We start from the raw sequence: 16927 nt of genomic DNA, 5'->3' as shown, positions 1-16927 counted from the left end.
AAACAGAACAAAAATGAAATCTGTTATTCTAAACTTCAGGAAAACACTGGAAAGCAATCTTTCTTTCCTAGTCTAGAGCACAGATGTTTGCTGTCCCAATTTTGTGTTGTTCCTCAGGTGAGGGGAGGTGGCTGAGCCTTTCCTTGGTGCCTGGTACACCCATGCCGCTCCAGACTCCAAGCAGCAATGGTCCCTTGCAAGGGTTTATGCCACCTGAGCAAGGTCAAGGACCTTTGCAAGGCAAGAAGGGTGCTCTCCTCTCTGCACAGCCTGGGTGCCAGATTCTTTGCACTCCTCTCTTTCAGGAGAACAGCTCTGTGTACTGATCAGAACAATACAGCTGTCCACCCACGTGGTTATTAATGGATAATAAACAGCTCAAGACCCAACAAACAGTATTTTTCTTAGCAAGCACCAGCCTGGAATCAATTAAATAACAACAAGAAGGGCTCTAAGAAGTGCTATCAATTGTAAAAGTTATTACACTCTCAGGATGTCTCACTGAAAACTCCCACACAAAGCAATCAGATGTTGGCTGCTGCTGTGTCTTAATCAGGAGTTTTCTGTAGGGTCACAGAGCCCCTCCAGCTTGCCTCCAGGAAGGAGTGAGACCAGTTTGCTGGCCAGAAAACCCAAAATGTTGTGCACCTTTGAAGGGAGGTATGAGGAAACAGGTGTTTTCCCATTTTCACTGCTTCATTTAACACCTTACTGTTGGGTGCATGTGAAAAAAAGTAATTGAAGCAAAGCACAGAGCAAATTAATTTGATTTTAAGGCCAAGTAGAAAAGAATTGGATAGATGTAATATCGTCATGCCAGAAAAAGTAAGATGAGATTTTTTTTTTCCCCTTGTTGTTTGTATTAGTAATAAACAAGTTATTTTAAACAGTCCAAGCTATGTTCTGTAGTGTAAAGTAACTTCCAACCTGGCTTTATTACATTTCTCATACTGAGTCTGTGACAGCAAAGGAAAAAGAGAAGGGTGACTGACTTCAGGTCACTAGCCCACAGCAAGGGGAAAAAGTGAGCAAGCATATTCAGCAGAAGTCAGCAATGCCAAACAGGTCTAATTTCCCCTGTGCCCACACTTCTGACGTAATAAACAGACCAGAAGTTTCAGCAAGAATTGTAATACAGTAAAGTAACAGACCTTACCCGGCATGCCCATACTTTTTGCCATGAGGGCAGAGAAACAGCCATACCAAGTGACAGAGAAAAAAGAAATTACTTAAAGGAGCTAAGAACTTAGGTGACAACTGAGCAAGGACTTTGAGTATGCAAGTGCTGAGCACTGTCTCCCTGTGTAGGACAGTACGTGGAAGACTAAACAGAGTGCTGGTAAAACACCCCTAGTTCCTAAATACTTGCAGTTGCATTGCTAGAATGCCTCAGCCTGCCAAGTGCTGAATGAGAAGGCTCAGTACATCCCCAAGCTGTGCTGGGATTAACTAACTCATAAGCATATATAGCTCTGTCTGTATGCAGACCTACCAGCTGGTCTCAGCTGCCCACACCACAGCAAAGCAGCATGACCCACCTTGACCCATTCTCCCTGTCTTGGGCAGAGCATGCCAGCCCAGCTCCTGTGTCCTGGAGAGATGCAGGGCTCTGATTCCCAGCCATTCTCTACACTGGCCAAGTGACCAGGCCATCAGCAGTGTCTCCTTGTATATCATAGCTGAAACACTCCTACTTTTCAGTAGAAACCCTTTGGATCCCTGTGATCCCTTCATATACTGCTATTAGGATACTCAGATGGGGCAGCAGATACCAGTGGATGCCTCAATATTAGCTGGGGCATCAACCAGCACTTACTTTCCCCCTTGCTTGTCAGTGCCCCAACAACAAAGCTAGGTGGTTAGATTAACTTTGTTTAGTTCAATAAGTGAAAGTGTTTTATCTGGATCAATCATTCTTATAGAACGAAATGGAAGATGTATGCTTGAATCTTTTTTGTCATGACAGTTAGGGATGTGAACCAGGGTCTTCTAGAGCTAGGCAAGCATTCCTGTGCTATTAAAGTATTGTTTCAAATCTAAGAAACAGAGAGCAAGCTGGGGCAAAGTTGCATCTGTGAACACAACATAGAAGAAAATATTCAATATTATTAAGCCTTCTCTTTTTCCACACTGCCTCGCTGCCAGCTAGTGAGAAAAACAGGTCCTCTGCAGCAAGCCAGCTTTCAGGACACCCTCTCTAAAGCCCTCAGCTCTTTACAAAGGGAGATCTTCAAGGCTCTTTCATTGAAGGGAAGCATACAAAAACATCTGGCATTGCAGTGCCCAGCTACTTTTGTGTCTCTAACCCAACAATTTTATTAACGAGGTAGATGAATGTTTAAGAGGTCTGCAACTGACCAAAACCCAGAATATCCATTCCTATCTATGACATATAACGGGAGCAAATTAAAACCCAACAGAATAATTATAGCAGTAGGAAAAAAATAAGGGGGGGGGAATACACTTGCTTTCAATGCTCATCATTACTAATGCATCTATGTCTGCAGATGATTGTTGCCTGCTGTTTAATTAGAGGGAAATGCAATGCAATGATAAAACATTCCTGTGGAGGAGTTTCGTAGGTGGCTCTCCCAGCTGGGGACCCCAGGCTGCCACCCAGGCTGCTCCACCACCTGTCCACTGCATCAGGCTCTTCAGATCAGGATCCAAGAAGGGTTCTGCTCTCCAGCCCTAGAAGAGAGATGTTTCATATGCAGCTTTATAACCTCATTTCCCAGCCGATCATGAGCACAAAGCAACCTATTAAGGACTACATGCAGAAACAGGCCTGGTAGTTGAGATAACAAATCAACTAAGGCTTCATCACTCAGCCCCATTTGTTGAATAAAAATTAAGCTATTGATCTCACTTGAACATCCCCAGCCCTGCCACCCTTCTTTTTTCCTCTCTTCCCATCCTTCAGCTTTTACCTTGGAGAAAAACTTAGTGACAACCTGTCACCTTCAGCTGAAGGACACAGGCTTCTGGAGTCACAAAGATGCCAGTGGTGATGCTCTCTATGTGTAAGAGGCAACATATGATCATGGACTCATGTCTTTGTAGGCAGCAACCTTACTCAGAATATGTTTTGGGTCGTAATACCCCTGTTGACCTTTAGGACTATTCAAAGTGAAATGACAAAACCAGAGAAGGTGGTTTCTGAACCTTTTTTCTCTTCTAGAGTCAAAGTATGCAAAATTTTGAAAATAATGAGATTAGGTGATTACTGCGGTTTTCTAGCTGAAATGTGTTTGTTTAGATGGACTATTTACTTTAGAAATAAAACAACAGTTCAGGCAGAGGCTCAGATAATCCAAAGCATGTACTGAACTTTCTTTGAAACATAATCCATTTGTAAGCTTTGCATTTTACCCTAAATGAGGGAATGTTCAAAAGAAACATATTTTTAAAAGTGTGTTAGATCCATGGCACATTAAAAAAACGTGAGGGATGTCATTCCAGAATGCCATCTCTGTGTTTTTATGTACCTCACCTCTCCATATTGCTGGGAGCTTTCCTCATCTACAGCATGCATAGTAAGAAAACAAAGGAGACTTAAAAAAAAATCATCTATTTATGACTAAAATCTTCCTATAATCCTTCTCTTTCACCTTTGGGAAAGTTGCAGAGGTACATCTCAGCATACCCTTTAGAACTGCACTATAAAATCCCAGTGAAAAGAGAGTAAACTCGGTCAGGAAAAAAAAAATTTCTTCTACAGAAATCATCACTGATACTGGTGAGTTTTCCCACCCCATCCAGCAGTGAGGTATGTTCTTATGTGAAATAAGTGATGCTTATTTGCCCCATAAGCTATTTATCTCCCTTTTCATCCTGATAAATGTGCTAATTTGATACTATATAATAAAAACAACTTGCAACCATCCACATAAACAAGAATCTACAATTTTTTCAGCATCATCTCTCTAGAACTAAGACTACAGCTTAGCAAATCTTCAAGGGAGAAAGCTGGCTTGTAAGTTCAGGGACTGAATGCCCTTCAGGAGGGGGGAAAAGTAACAGAAAGTGAGTTCAGATGTCTTTTCTCGAAGTCTTGTCATTCAAGCCCAGAAAACAAGGTACAGACATTTTCAGTGTAGGAGTGAAAAATAAATATTTGAGTCAAGCAAGCTATTTGTGTAAAGTTTCTCAAACAAGTTTTATCTGGAGAAGAAGGAAGACAAAGTTTTACAATGAATAATTTAAATATTTTGATGAAAATGTCAAAAGGAAACAATATTTTTGAAAAATCACCTAAATTACATTTTAGTAAGTGAAAAAACTTAAGGAAGGGAATGGAAAAAAGCTTTGCTTCATTTAAATAGATTTTGACAGGAAATCTATTGAGAAATCATTTTGTTTGACCTAGTATTTTTTATTATAATTCACTGTAACTTATGAGCCTGAAAAAGTAACTGCAAAACTTCATCTAGAAAAATAGCAGTATGATCACCTTGTCTGACCTTCTGCATAAGACAGACTATGGGGTACTATCAAATGATTCGTAAAGCAAGTTCTGAAATTCCAGTTGAATTAAAACTTATTTTATAGAAAAAAAAATATCTTTTTGCTGAATCCTGAAACAGTTTTAAAACAATCCTGGTTTAATGACTACAGTTGCTGGCAGATATAACCCATTTCTCTAAAAGGTGCTTCAGAGATTGATTATCCTTATTTTTAACATTTGACATTGATTTCTGTTCTGAATTTGAGTAGCTTTAGCTTCCAGCAATGAGAGCCTTGTTGCAATTTTTTATGCCTTCAGAAGGTTAAATTGTTGTCTCCTAGTAAATCTGCTCCACATATAAGCACTTATCTGCTGTGAACAGACACCACTTACCTTTAAAGATAAACTGGAAAGACTAAATGTCATGAGTTTTTGTAATAAAGAAGACTCTCAGGACTCCAATAGTTGTTGTAGCTCTTTCTTGGATGTTTCAGTTTGCCAATATGCTTTTGTTTGTTTGTTTGTTTTAATGTGAAGTAGAGCTGATTGGAAATACTGTTTTATTTGAAACACCTTTTCTCTATGAAAGTCAAAGCTTTACATGAAAATATATTGATTTACTGGAGATTTCTGAACTGCCTCAGAATTAGATGAACAATGAAAATATTTTCCAGGGACATGGCTGACACATGTTCAGATGATCCCAGTTCAAAGCAGGCATCTTGAATCTTTAACTCCCATAATCCAAGGGATTGACCCAATCACTGACTAGTGTTCTACATTGATTGTCTCCAGTTGGAGGAGTTATTCCAGTTTTTGCAACTCAACACTCAGCAGACCCAAACTGAGAAAACAGTCATTTGTAATGTGCTATGAGACACATAGCACATTCCTGGCATGAAAATTTCAGGTTCATATCCCTGATCTGAACCAGGTAGAGCAGATGCCGCAGAGCTTGAGCCTTGACATAGTAGGAAGCACCATCATCTTGATTGTCCTTCTGAGTGGCTGTCTGACAGGATGGACATGCCCAGGCCCCACTGTGGGAGCTCTGTGGTGGCAGAAAAAGTAGGTGGCTGCTGCTTGTGACCACTGAGGAGTCTCAAACATACCATACGTCAAGTACCTAGTTTCCATATCACCCCATGGAGACTACACCCATTTGAATTTCAGTCCATGGTGGCCCACAGGAGCAGCACCACTGCTTATCTCCAGCTAGCTTGGCTTCCTATGTGTTTTCTTACTTTCACACAGCAGAAGCCTAACCATTTCAGTTTTGCAGGGTTAAAAAGAATAGCTACACCCTGAAACATTCTGTGGAACAGAATCTTTGCTTTCTATATAGTCTTGGTTTAAATACAAAAGCTGTATACAGTCATGCCACATGTGGTGGTAACAGAACCTCTTCTTCTGATTGATCTTTCTCTGTTTACACAATCAAGGACTGCAAACACTTTTTTCTTGCTACTACTCATCCTTAGAGCTCATGTTGCAATGAATATCCACCCTGACCCTGCAGCCCTTTATCTCAATCATGCTTTTCAAAATACAATCTTCTCCTTACATAAATATGATATAGAGTTTTCATTCCTAGATTAATGATCTTGCATTTAGCTGTATTGAAAAAATATGTTTGTTGTTCAGCTGAGCCCCATATGCTGACATAGACATACAGCTTTGGAGAGTTTCCATATGTCTCATCCTTCCAGCTGGAGAAAAGATTTCCACAGCAGATGTGCCTGTGGGAGTTGAGCAAAGGGAAAGTGTTCATAATAAGGAGAATGAAAACAGGAAAACTGGGGAGATTTTTCCTTGCTTGCATACAGGAAGGTAACTCAGAAAACTGCAGTGAAAAGATTTTTAGTCCCTAATTACCTTCCGGCTACCTTTTCTGTCCAGGAAAACCAGGCCTCTGAGAAAAGTGGAGCCTCCTACACTTTCCAGAGTCTTCTCTAAGTCTGCAAATTGGCATTAATACAGTTCATGCCTCCTGCAGCTTCAGCCCCTCATACAGGCAAACAGATTTGAAAGTCAGTCATGCCATTCTCCCTCACTGTGAAAAGAAATAAAAGGCAGTCCAGACAGGAGATATTGTATGTTGGGGGGGCTTTTGGGATGGGGCGTATGTCTGTGTTTTCCCAAGATAGAGATGTAATTATTGGGCCTCAGGCAAAGAGAAAGAGAGACAGAGAAAAAAATCTGTGCCTAAAGGCACCCAGCTTCACAGTTCAACTAGGTCCTGCACAACTCTTCCAGGTAAAGGAATTATTCAGTTCTGAACTGTTCCAGGCCCAAAAACACATGGGAGCCAGTCTCTTATTTTTCTGAAGCACAGATTGGATATTATTGGATATTATTATTTTAATGACTAGCTAACTTTTGAGGTGTTTTTTAGTATTTGTTCTAGCCTCCTAATGCAGAGCAACTTCCCACAATGGTAGGAACTGTCGAAGTGACTGTCTCTGTCCCAGGCAACGTTCAAAGGAGTCTTTTCTGTTTGGCTTGTCCTTTGTGAAGCTATATTCCCAGCTCACCCCACAGAAAATGCAGCTTTTCAAAGATGCACATAAGCAGTTTTGTAGGACTATACCTTTTATGTGCAAGTTTGCCTTTGGAGTTTGTCTTTTCGATACACTCGTATAGTAGATTATTTGCAATCCATCACCTTGAATCAGTGTCTGTTTTTCCTATTTATCTCAGGATGCACGAGGTATTTATTCATCCCCATTTTTACCTCAAGACAAATTTAATTTTCTTGAGAGAGTGATTCCTGAAGCCTTTAGTGTACTGTTGAGGCTCCTGAATTGTCCCTTCAATCCAGAAGACATCTTTCTACCTGTTTTTCATTTATATACACCAAAAACATTTTTTCTTTGAAATACAGCCACCTGCAAAGATCTTTTTTTGCCATCTAGCAATAAGATTTCTTTTCTGTTTTACCATTCATTCACCTCCCAAAAGCTAATACATTTCCAGAGTCCATAGAACACAGCCTACACATTACCTGAATGAGCAAGGTATATCCCTGCATGAAAGACCATTGTATGTATAATTAAGACAATGTGTTCAGGACATACAAGTTTTGTGACTAAAAGATAACCCAGGCTCTCTCAGTTTCTACTGGTAATATGCTTCCACTTCTTATTGAAATATGTTCCTGGTTATTTGTACAGTCCAACTGTACAACATTTCAAAGTGATGTTCTTTGGGAAAGTTTTTGAAAATCACGCAATTGAAAAGTTTTAATCCCAAACTGCCCAACACTCTCACCCTTTAACTATAATGAAAGTCCAGTCTGGTGTTTTTTAAACTTTCTAAACACAAACCAATACTATTTCCAGTGAAACAGACAGTTTTTATGAAAACAACATTTGAGGGAGAGAGTTAATATACCCATAAAAATATATTTCCAGAGGAAGACTCTTATTAACTATAATTGCATGTTTTAAAAATGAGGTGTCTTCCTGGCTTCACAAACCACTGCAAATGCAAAAGGAAAATGCAAAGAGCTGCACCATCCCTGAAGACAAATCTGTGGTCAAAGGGAGAAGCTTTATTACAATGTCCCTAAAAGAGACCTAGACAGCTCGCATCGGACAGCAGTAGCTCTCTGTCACCCATTTCCCAAACCTGACTCTGAGCCTCCAGGCCCTGCAGCAGCAAGGTGGCACAGGCTGTGGTTGCTGCTGCACAGCTACACAGACACACCACCATTTCACACTGGGAAAACAATGTCAGTGTCATAGCAGATTAACATAAACCCCTTTCATTTCCAGAGTGGGGAGTTTCTTGATTACCATAAGCTGCAACCTCATTAAAATATCACAAGAAAGAGCATATTTCTGACATTTCTAGTGCTTTCAGGTTTTTAATTCACTCATCCTCACCAGGAACAGCTATCAGGAGTGTAGGAGGACAACTCCTGCTAACCAGAAGAAGCCTCCAAGGGCAAACAGCTCTGATCCAGGCTTTTGAGGAAGAGGGAAAGACAATCCCTAAATGACGTAAACCTTCAAAGGGTAGCATGAACACTGGGCAAAAGCAAAGTGTCGTTGTCTCCCCCCTCCCACCTCCGCATCAATTTCACAACATTTTAACATCCCCTTTACCTCTGTTTTCAGCTCCTAGACCAGATAAAATTGTAAAATTGATTTTCCTTTTTTTTTTCCTTCACTGAAGTGTTGCTTATGGACTCCTTTGTGCAACACCTTACAAACAAAGCCAAAAACTGGTCTTGATGAAGCTGAAGAAAATGAACAGTGGATGAGTTAGGGTGAATACACAACATGGGTAAAATACTGTTAACCCTGTGGAAGTTGAGATGGAAACAGAAGAGTGGAAGCGGTCATACAGAGCTACTAGCTTACCTTTTTCCAGTTTTTATGATTTTCTGTGGAGAATGACAACTGAAGATTACCCTCCAGATGAGGTGAATCAAAGAACTCAAGCAGTTTGTTTCAACCTTTCACAGAAAACAGCTGGTGGCTGAGGAAGAAATGTAGAGGATTTTTACTAGCAATAAGAATACAGGTCTCTTTCCATTTGAAGAAACTCTTGGTTGCTATTTCTAAGCGTTATAGAAATGATTGGGCTAATTGAGCAAAGTAGAATTTGCAGGGGTAGAATTCAGCCTGGCAGTAGTTCATTTCCTCTGGCAATGCTCTCCTGATCACCAGAATACATGGGACTAGATAAATATCAAGCAGGAATTGTATTTTGAGAAAATACCTGAAGCTTTACCACTTGTTTTCCTCTTGTATTGGTTTCAAAGCCAGACCTCTTAAAGATATTCAGTAACATCAGACAGACTGTGCTCTAACTTTGGAACAGGATGCAAAGGAACCAGGCTCAGGTCCCTGCTGCTCTGGAATTTGCTTCATCCCAAGCACAAGCTCCACACAGCAAGCTATAATGTCAATATCCATCAGGTTATCCATTTGGCAATGCTGCACATTCCTTGTACATAAAATAATAATAATAATAATAAAAATAAAAAAAGTAAAAAATGTGTAAAGGGGAACATGAACCAGATAGGTTCTTCCTCTCTCACATGTTGACATTAGCTGAGAATCAAGAGAGTTCAAGCAACCTACCCCAAGCTACAGCAGTGGATAAAAAGAATTTTTGTTTGAAACTATAAACATGCAATGCAATGACTAATAAATAACATTTTGTACATATCCTGTCACACAGAGATATAAAGGATATGCAGCCAACAATTACATTTAACAGAAATTGACTTAATAAGGCTGAAAATATTACCGAGGTTACCTACAATCGTTAGCTAAAGTCACAAAGAGTATTTTTAAAGTATCAATAGATGATAACTTTTACATGAGCACAAGCTTAGTGAAAAGAGAACATCTTCTTCATTATGGTGTTTATTTTATTTTAATTATTCACATAAATTTAGTTCATTATACATTTTACATAGGGTAATCAAATATTACAGTAGTGCTTTATCTTAATCTAAGGTATAAAACACATCTACCCACTAATTTGTGATCAAACCAAACTCCATCTCTAAAATTTCCCAGCTATCTAGCTTCCTGTTACACTAATTTAAGTTAAGCTATTGCTACTCATTCTTGAAAAACTGCTGTTCCCATTCTTATCTTATTCCATCCCTAACAGTGATTTACTACTGCTTTGACCAGAAATCCATCCTAGCTGACATGTTATCTTGGCAAATTTGCGGTATCCTATTAAAAAAAAAAAAAAAAAAGCTTAAAATACATTCCATATTCAGCTCCAATGAGGCTTTGAATTTTTAAATAAAAAACACAGAAAGAAATTACACTAACTTTTTAAAAGAAATTACTAATTTAATGAATGCTTCTAATCTGTAGCTAGGACAATTTCACTTTGAATTAACATAAAGGATCCAAGACGTGTCCCCTCTAGGATCCCTCTGGGCTTTTAATGTCATAAGTAGACAATCAAAGTACAAAACAGGGTGCCTCCAAGTCATCTAAAATTCATTTCAGGCAGAACCTATGATTTTGCTCTTCATCCAGAGCATACTGCTGCATTAATTGTGAATGGAAATTTATGCATATTCAAATTCCAAATAGCCAACAGGCTTTAGCTGGCTTTTCTTTTGTCCCTTCCATTAAGTAATCATGAAAATTTTAGAAGCTCAGTTTTGAGTAAGAAATCAGTTCTTTATTGATTAAATAATTGGTAGTGAATCACCAAGGTAGATATATTACCCCTCTGACGATAACATGTCCTTACAATGTCATATTGTCATGGACTGTATCCCCAGTTAATTCAGTGAAAAGGCAGAGAAGGGTCCAACTTCCAATTTCCCCCAGCCCAGGGGGGGAAGGAGCTGCTCAGTTCTGCTTTACACTCAATTTGCTTTCAAGTCTGTACCAGGTAGATGTAATTACTGTCATGTCTAAATAGGGTCCGTTTTGCATTCCTTTTGAACTGCTATGACTAAATTATGCTTCAATATGCAAAACATTAAGCCTAAAGAGCCAGATTTTACCTCTTTATAACTTTTCAATCCTATTTGCTTAATTGTAAAATAGAGGAATAGAAACTTGGACTCAAAGTTTCCATTTTATGTCCTGGATCCCAGGGATGGTACTGGATTCTGGCTCACTTTGCCTTTAGTCTGTACACTTTGAGAGGGAGTTGGGTAAATTGGGATATTGGGACTAAAAACATGAACTTTCTTCTGCTTGTAATGCATGCGTGTCTCAGGAAAGTGTTGGGAGCAGGTGGCTTTCTGAAGCCAAGCACCACACAAGCACGAGACATTTAAAATACCCCCCACTACTTCTTTACCTCAGCACTCTCCATTTTCACCTGACAGAAATTGCTGAAGGGGCTGATTGTTAATGCTTCAACTCACAAATCACAATTTGTGATTGCATCACAAATGCAATCAATATTGAGGCTGATGTAATTGATAATTCCTTTGTAGGCTTTAATGGGGAAGGTTTTAACAAACACCACTTTCTCCCTAGTTTTTTTTTTCTTTTTTTTTCTGTGATTTCAAGAATAAATTAAATATTGTTCTTTACATGTGGAGAGTTACCACTTAACTCTAGTCACCTCCCTCTATACATACCCACAGTCTTCTAATACTTCTACAAGGTGGCACACAAAACAAATATTAGCTCTGGGCAACAGAGGAGAGGAAAATAAACTTTAGAAAAACAAGTGCACTTATATAAGTATTTGTCATATCTTGTTGCAGGGTCCAGCAAAATCTAATGAAACTTCAAGAGGAATTTAGAAAACAATCACATTCTGTTACTCTGTGGATAGTTTCAAAGGCATGGAGCTAACAGAGAAGGCCCTTGAAAAAATAAAATAAAAATATCTCTTTAAACTGAGTGAGCTGCAGTTTTTCAAATTATTAGGAGTATTTTATTCCTACCAAATATGAGAAGAATAGGAAAATTTATCCCTCACAGGGAAACAATTTGCTCTTGATAAGTGACCCCAGTTCTTGAGCAAATGAGAGAATTACAGCTACACTTGTCCTGGGAATGGTACGTGGCCCAGGGGAAAAGCACGAGATCCGAAAGTCCCAGGTCTTTCCTAACTCTCTTCTATGTTCCTGGAGATCATGAATTACAGGGATCTACTAGGAAAGGGCTTGCTAAGCCGTTCCTCACTTTCGTTCTCTCTAGGAAATTGCCAAGTCTGTATAATGTACTAGCCCCCTTTTTAATCCTCTCTTGAGGTTAATAAGTTGCCCTGAATACTGACATGATAAATGTATGAGGTTAACACTTGGTTAATCATTCTTCCCTCTTTGGATATTACATTCTGAAGGTGAGTACGTAATAAGCTTTTGTACTTGTATGGTTACAGTGGAATACAAATACCTTGGCTTCATCTTACATGGGTTTGGTGGCACGTGTCTATGTGCTGATATACATTTTGTATGTAAGCATATAGCTACATGTATATACACGTGGACACAGGCTGATGCCTGTGTAAGTGTGTGTGTGTGCGTTGAGTGGTTTACTTTTGCACAAGAAATGTATCTGATAGTTCAAGAGTGTTTATTTGTTATGCACTGAAACTTTCAAGTTATATACAATCCTTCAGAGGCTCCTACAGCTCTGTTGTGATTTTTTTTTTTTTAGGCAAACAGTTGCTGCCCATAGGAATGCTACAGGGGAAAGGGAGAGCTTGTTTCCAGTGTCAGTTTATCTGCAATAAAACCACTTTCAGTGCCTCACCAGAGAAATAAATCTGGGATTTATAGCTACTGTACAGGTTATCCTGAAATAGTCACTGACACATTGACAAATCAATTGTATTCACTCTTGCCTACTGCTAGAGCTGCAGGTAACTTCAACTTCCTTGAGAGTTAGAGGAAATAATAAGGTGGAATTGTTTGAATATTGTCAGTTAAAATTTTACAATATGCCTGAAATTCATCTCCGTGATTCTTGACTATCTGTACTACATCTAGGTACCTTTATGGGTCTCCTTGTATCACCTCTGAGTTATGTCAATTCCCTATCAATTTAAAGAATTTTCTCAGTGTGGAAACTAGAGATTAGCAGATACCACTCCATCAGGATACAATAAGGATGACATTTGAGAAGCATCTTTGACTTATGATCTTTCCTCTTCAGTGCTGCAGTACACCTGTTTCAGAAAGATTTCCAAAGATAGAGACTGACATCATTTAACATGTTGTGACACATCTTTCATTACCTCTGTTAAGTGCACTTTCAGTGTAATGATATGTCATGATAGATTGTAAAAGAGTACAACAATTGTGCTGAAACTAATAGAAATTATGAAATCAGAAATTTGAAGTTAATGTAGAGATTAACTTAAACTAGAAGAATTCTTAAAAAAAAAAAAGCTAGATAGAAATAGATGATGGATAGCTATTTTTTATTATCTTTTTCTCTTACATTTTCTTGCTCTTTCTTTCTCCTTCTGTGCTTTAATTGAAGTCTAGTTCAAATCACTGAAAAAATGTTTCCCCAACAGAACCCTCAAAATATTCTATTATTTTCGGGGGAAATTCAAATTGTTTACCTTGGGGGGGGTGGTGTGAATGGGGGAGGGAGGAATGGGGGGGGGATATAGGGGGACGGGGTGACGGGACAGGACAGAAAAAGCTGTAGGTAGGTGATAAAAAACAATAACTGTATGTGGCCACTAATTTACTGATCCAGCACACCAGAGATGGAAATATTCACAGTGAATTTTTGCTTTTCTGCACAGTATTAAAAAATTGAAAAAAGAAAATGTAATATGAATATGTGTCCTGCTTTCTTTTCACTAAAGGAGACATTACATAAAACAGCATCATTGGTTTAGTCATAGCATTTTGCACTTCAAGATTTCAGCACAGTGCCAGTATTTATTTTTCCACTGGGCTCACACTCATGCTCTTTCTGGATATGCATAAATTCCTGCCATATATATCCACTTTTAACAGCAACAGTTTAACTCCTCTGGTCATAAGAGCTTATAAATTAACATTAACAAAGAAGTTATGCTTTCATTGCAATCATTCCTCAACCAAAAATACCCCAAGAGAACTGGCTTGTAAAAAACTCTGGGATGTGGAGAAGAACAGAAGGCTTTCACAGATCCATCTCAGCTCTCAAACATGAAAAGCTAAATTTTAGACCAACCTGGATGCAAACTGCAGTAATTTAATAGTAAGACACTTCTCTGCAGGTTGCATAAGCAAATGCAAATATCAAGAGAGGTTGTGTGCTTCTTTGCTCCCAGTCAGCACAGGAAAGAGCTAGTTGCAGGGTGATGGCTCCCCTCCTCACTCTACACCCAATAAAGGAGCAGGACCAACATCATGGACTTCGCACAGTTTCTGTTTGCTGATGGCATCGGGAAGGTAATTTGGGGCTGTTCAACACTGCACTTTCCTTCCTAGCCCTTGCTCTACTTGCAGCCTAGCTCACCTCTCTGAATAGCTGCTTTTTCTGGAGAACAAAGGAATGAAGCACTTCCCCAAAGCTGAAACAACAGTAAAATTATTCCTTCATGCTTTGAAAATGGTGTACACCCTGCTGTGGTCTGTGCCTGTGATTTTGCTCAGGTTGGAGCTGCCAAGACTTCCAGCAGAGTGAACATCAGGAGACTTCCATCATGCAATATACCTATCAGACTGGACTAGCTCTTGCCTACAGCTTTCTCTCTCTCTCATCCATGATCCTGGCTAGCAAATGGACAGGTGCAGAAGGAAACAACGCCAAAAGTTTTCCCCCTTTTCCCACACAAATTAGTAATTAACATTTCTCTTAAGTGCTCAGCAACCAAAAAAAAAAAAAAAAAAGTGAGTTAAAATAATGTAAGTAATCATCAATGATAAATTCTCTTCTTCTCGAGCAAAAGCAAGAGTATAAGCAAGTAGACAGTAAGCAAAGTCTCACAGCACATCCAAAGTCTCACAGACACATCCATAAAAAATACCACTCTAACCATCTAGTCTGGCCAACAGCCCTACGCAGGTCACATGGCTTCCAGGAACCATTTTTTTTTCTGTTCAGACAACAGTCTCCTATATGGAAGAATGACCACTTTTAAAGTAACAGTTTTCAAGAATGAAGAATCCATCACAATTCAGGAGAAAATTTCCTAGGGTTAATTACCTCCACAGTTTAAAACATGCTTCATATTTTAAGGAATTGTCTCTCAGCTGTGTCATTTAAGATGTGTAGGGTACCAGATGGCTTCAAGTTGAGAAAAAAGTCCAAATAAACTTTCTGCAGAACAGAACATGTTGCTTTCCCAGATTACTTTTTCTTTATGTTGTTATTTTCTGAAAGTTTGAAAAATATAACTCTACCTTTCTGCCTATTTGAAGTGTTTTACAGAAGTAAAAAGTTCCTTTGCTTTTATTTTAGTGGGGGCATTTGCACCATTTGGCACTGATAACAACATATGTATGCTGGCTAATGTTCCCTTGAAGGAACCTGGAGTAATGGGAATGTTTATTTCACTGGACAGGCTTCCTGGAAAAGCTTATTCTTGAAATAAGGCACCTCACTTGACCCTGCATTTAATGTCAAGATAATACTTTGCTATGGATGTCACAAGGTCAGCATAATTTTCCTTCACTAGAAGCTCAAACACAATCAAAGGAGGAGATGGGCTCAGAGAAGCCAATATCCAATTTAATTGCAAATATTTATACAATTAGTTAAGAGATAAATTGTGTTATGACATGAATAAAAATAATTTAAAAAGAAAAAGAACTAAGATTTCAGTTTCTTGTGATCGTACAGTCTGGCACAGACATATGATTTTTCATCCCTTATGTATGTAAGCTAACACAAATGCATAATGCCAGCTCTATCCATCTATTTCAGAACAAACTAGCATATTTACATACCTTACATTTGCGTACTCTATTAAAAATATTAAATTTAATCAATGGCAATAATTCTATTTTTTTAATGAAAAACGTGAAACAAACAGTACTATACATAAGTATTTCAGACAAAATTTGAAGAAAGAAATGACAATTATTTTTTCATGTTTTACTTTCCAAATTAAGGAGAAATTTCTACATTTTTCCAACTTTTTTTTTTCCAATTTTTTTTTTCTTATAGATTAAGGTTTATGACTTCAGAGTCCTTTTAGTGAGATGTTTCTTCACCAACTACAGAAACACTTTTTTTTTTTCAAAATGTTGAAAATAAAGATTTCATAAATATTTAAAGTATAAAAGAAATAGCTTTAACTGTTGGAATGCTAAATCATTTTGGTTTTTACAAGAAAATTTCACTAAATAGATGCAGCTTTTCCAACAACTTCTAATATTAAGAAATTGACCTATGCCAGGCATCCAAACCACAGGGTGTTGAGTCCATATAGCTCAAAGAGATAAGACAACTAACTGTTTGTTGCTGAAAACTGGTTCAAGAGAAGATCCTATGAGAAAGTGTCATCAGCTTGAGTATATCTGAGTGCAGAGATGTTTGCCTGGGGAGGGCAGCAGGTCAGCGTCAGATAGAAACCAAAGGAACTCAGTAAAATGACAACTGATGCTCCTCTAAAATTTTGCCCAAATCAGCACAAGAAGACAGAGCCACTGATTTATTCTCTTTCTTTTCTTTTCTTTTCTTTTCTTTTCTTTTCTTTTCTTTTCTTTTCTTTTCTTTTCTTTTCTTTTCTTTTCTTTTCTTTTCTTTTCTTTTCTTTTCTTTTCTTTTCTTTTCTTTTCTTTTCTTTTCTTTTCTTTTCTTTTCTTTTCTTTTCTTTTCTTTTCTTTTCTTTTCTTTTTCCTTTCCTTTCCTTTCCTTTCCTTTTCTTTTCTTTTTCCTTTCCTTTCCTTTCCTTTTCTTTTCTTTTTCCTTTCCTTTCCTTTCCTTTCCTTTCCTTTCCTTTCCTTTCCTTTCCTTTCCTTTCCTTTCCTTTCCTTTCCTTTCCTTTCCTTTCCTTTCCTTTCCTTTCCTTTCCTTTCCTTTCCTTTCCTTTCCTTTCCTTTCCTTTCCTTTCCTTTCCTTCACATAAGAG

General features: G+C 38.3%; 1 long non-coding RNA gene across 2 annotated transcripts; it reads right to left on the bottom strand.

Moving 5' to 3' along the window:
• Window positions 1-372: 372 nt before the first annotated feature.
• LOC310880073 lies at window positions 373-12553 on the bottom strand. Of its 2 annotated transcripts, XR_014571363.1 has the most exons (5): window positions 10685-12553; window positions 8815-8932; window positions 6323-6500; window positions 4841-6186; window positions 373-2691 (listed from the first exon to the last, which is right to left on the bottom strand). It is a non-coding gene; the product is annotated as an uncharacterized lncRNA (long non-coding RNA). The 2 variants fall into 2 exon arrangements; XR_014571364.1 differs by lacking the exons at window positions 4841-6186; window positions 6323-6500.
• Between the last annotated feature and the right edge of the window lie 4374 nt (window positions 12554-16927).

This window comes from Anser anser, assembly GCF_964211835.1.
Source record: "Anser anser genome assembly, chromosome: 1".
Classification (NCBI taxonomy): Eukaryota; Metazoa; Chordata; class Aves; order Anseriformes; family Anatidae; genus Anser; species Anser anser.
This window is presented reverse-complemented; position numbering and strand designations above follow the sequence as displayed.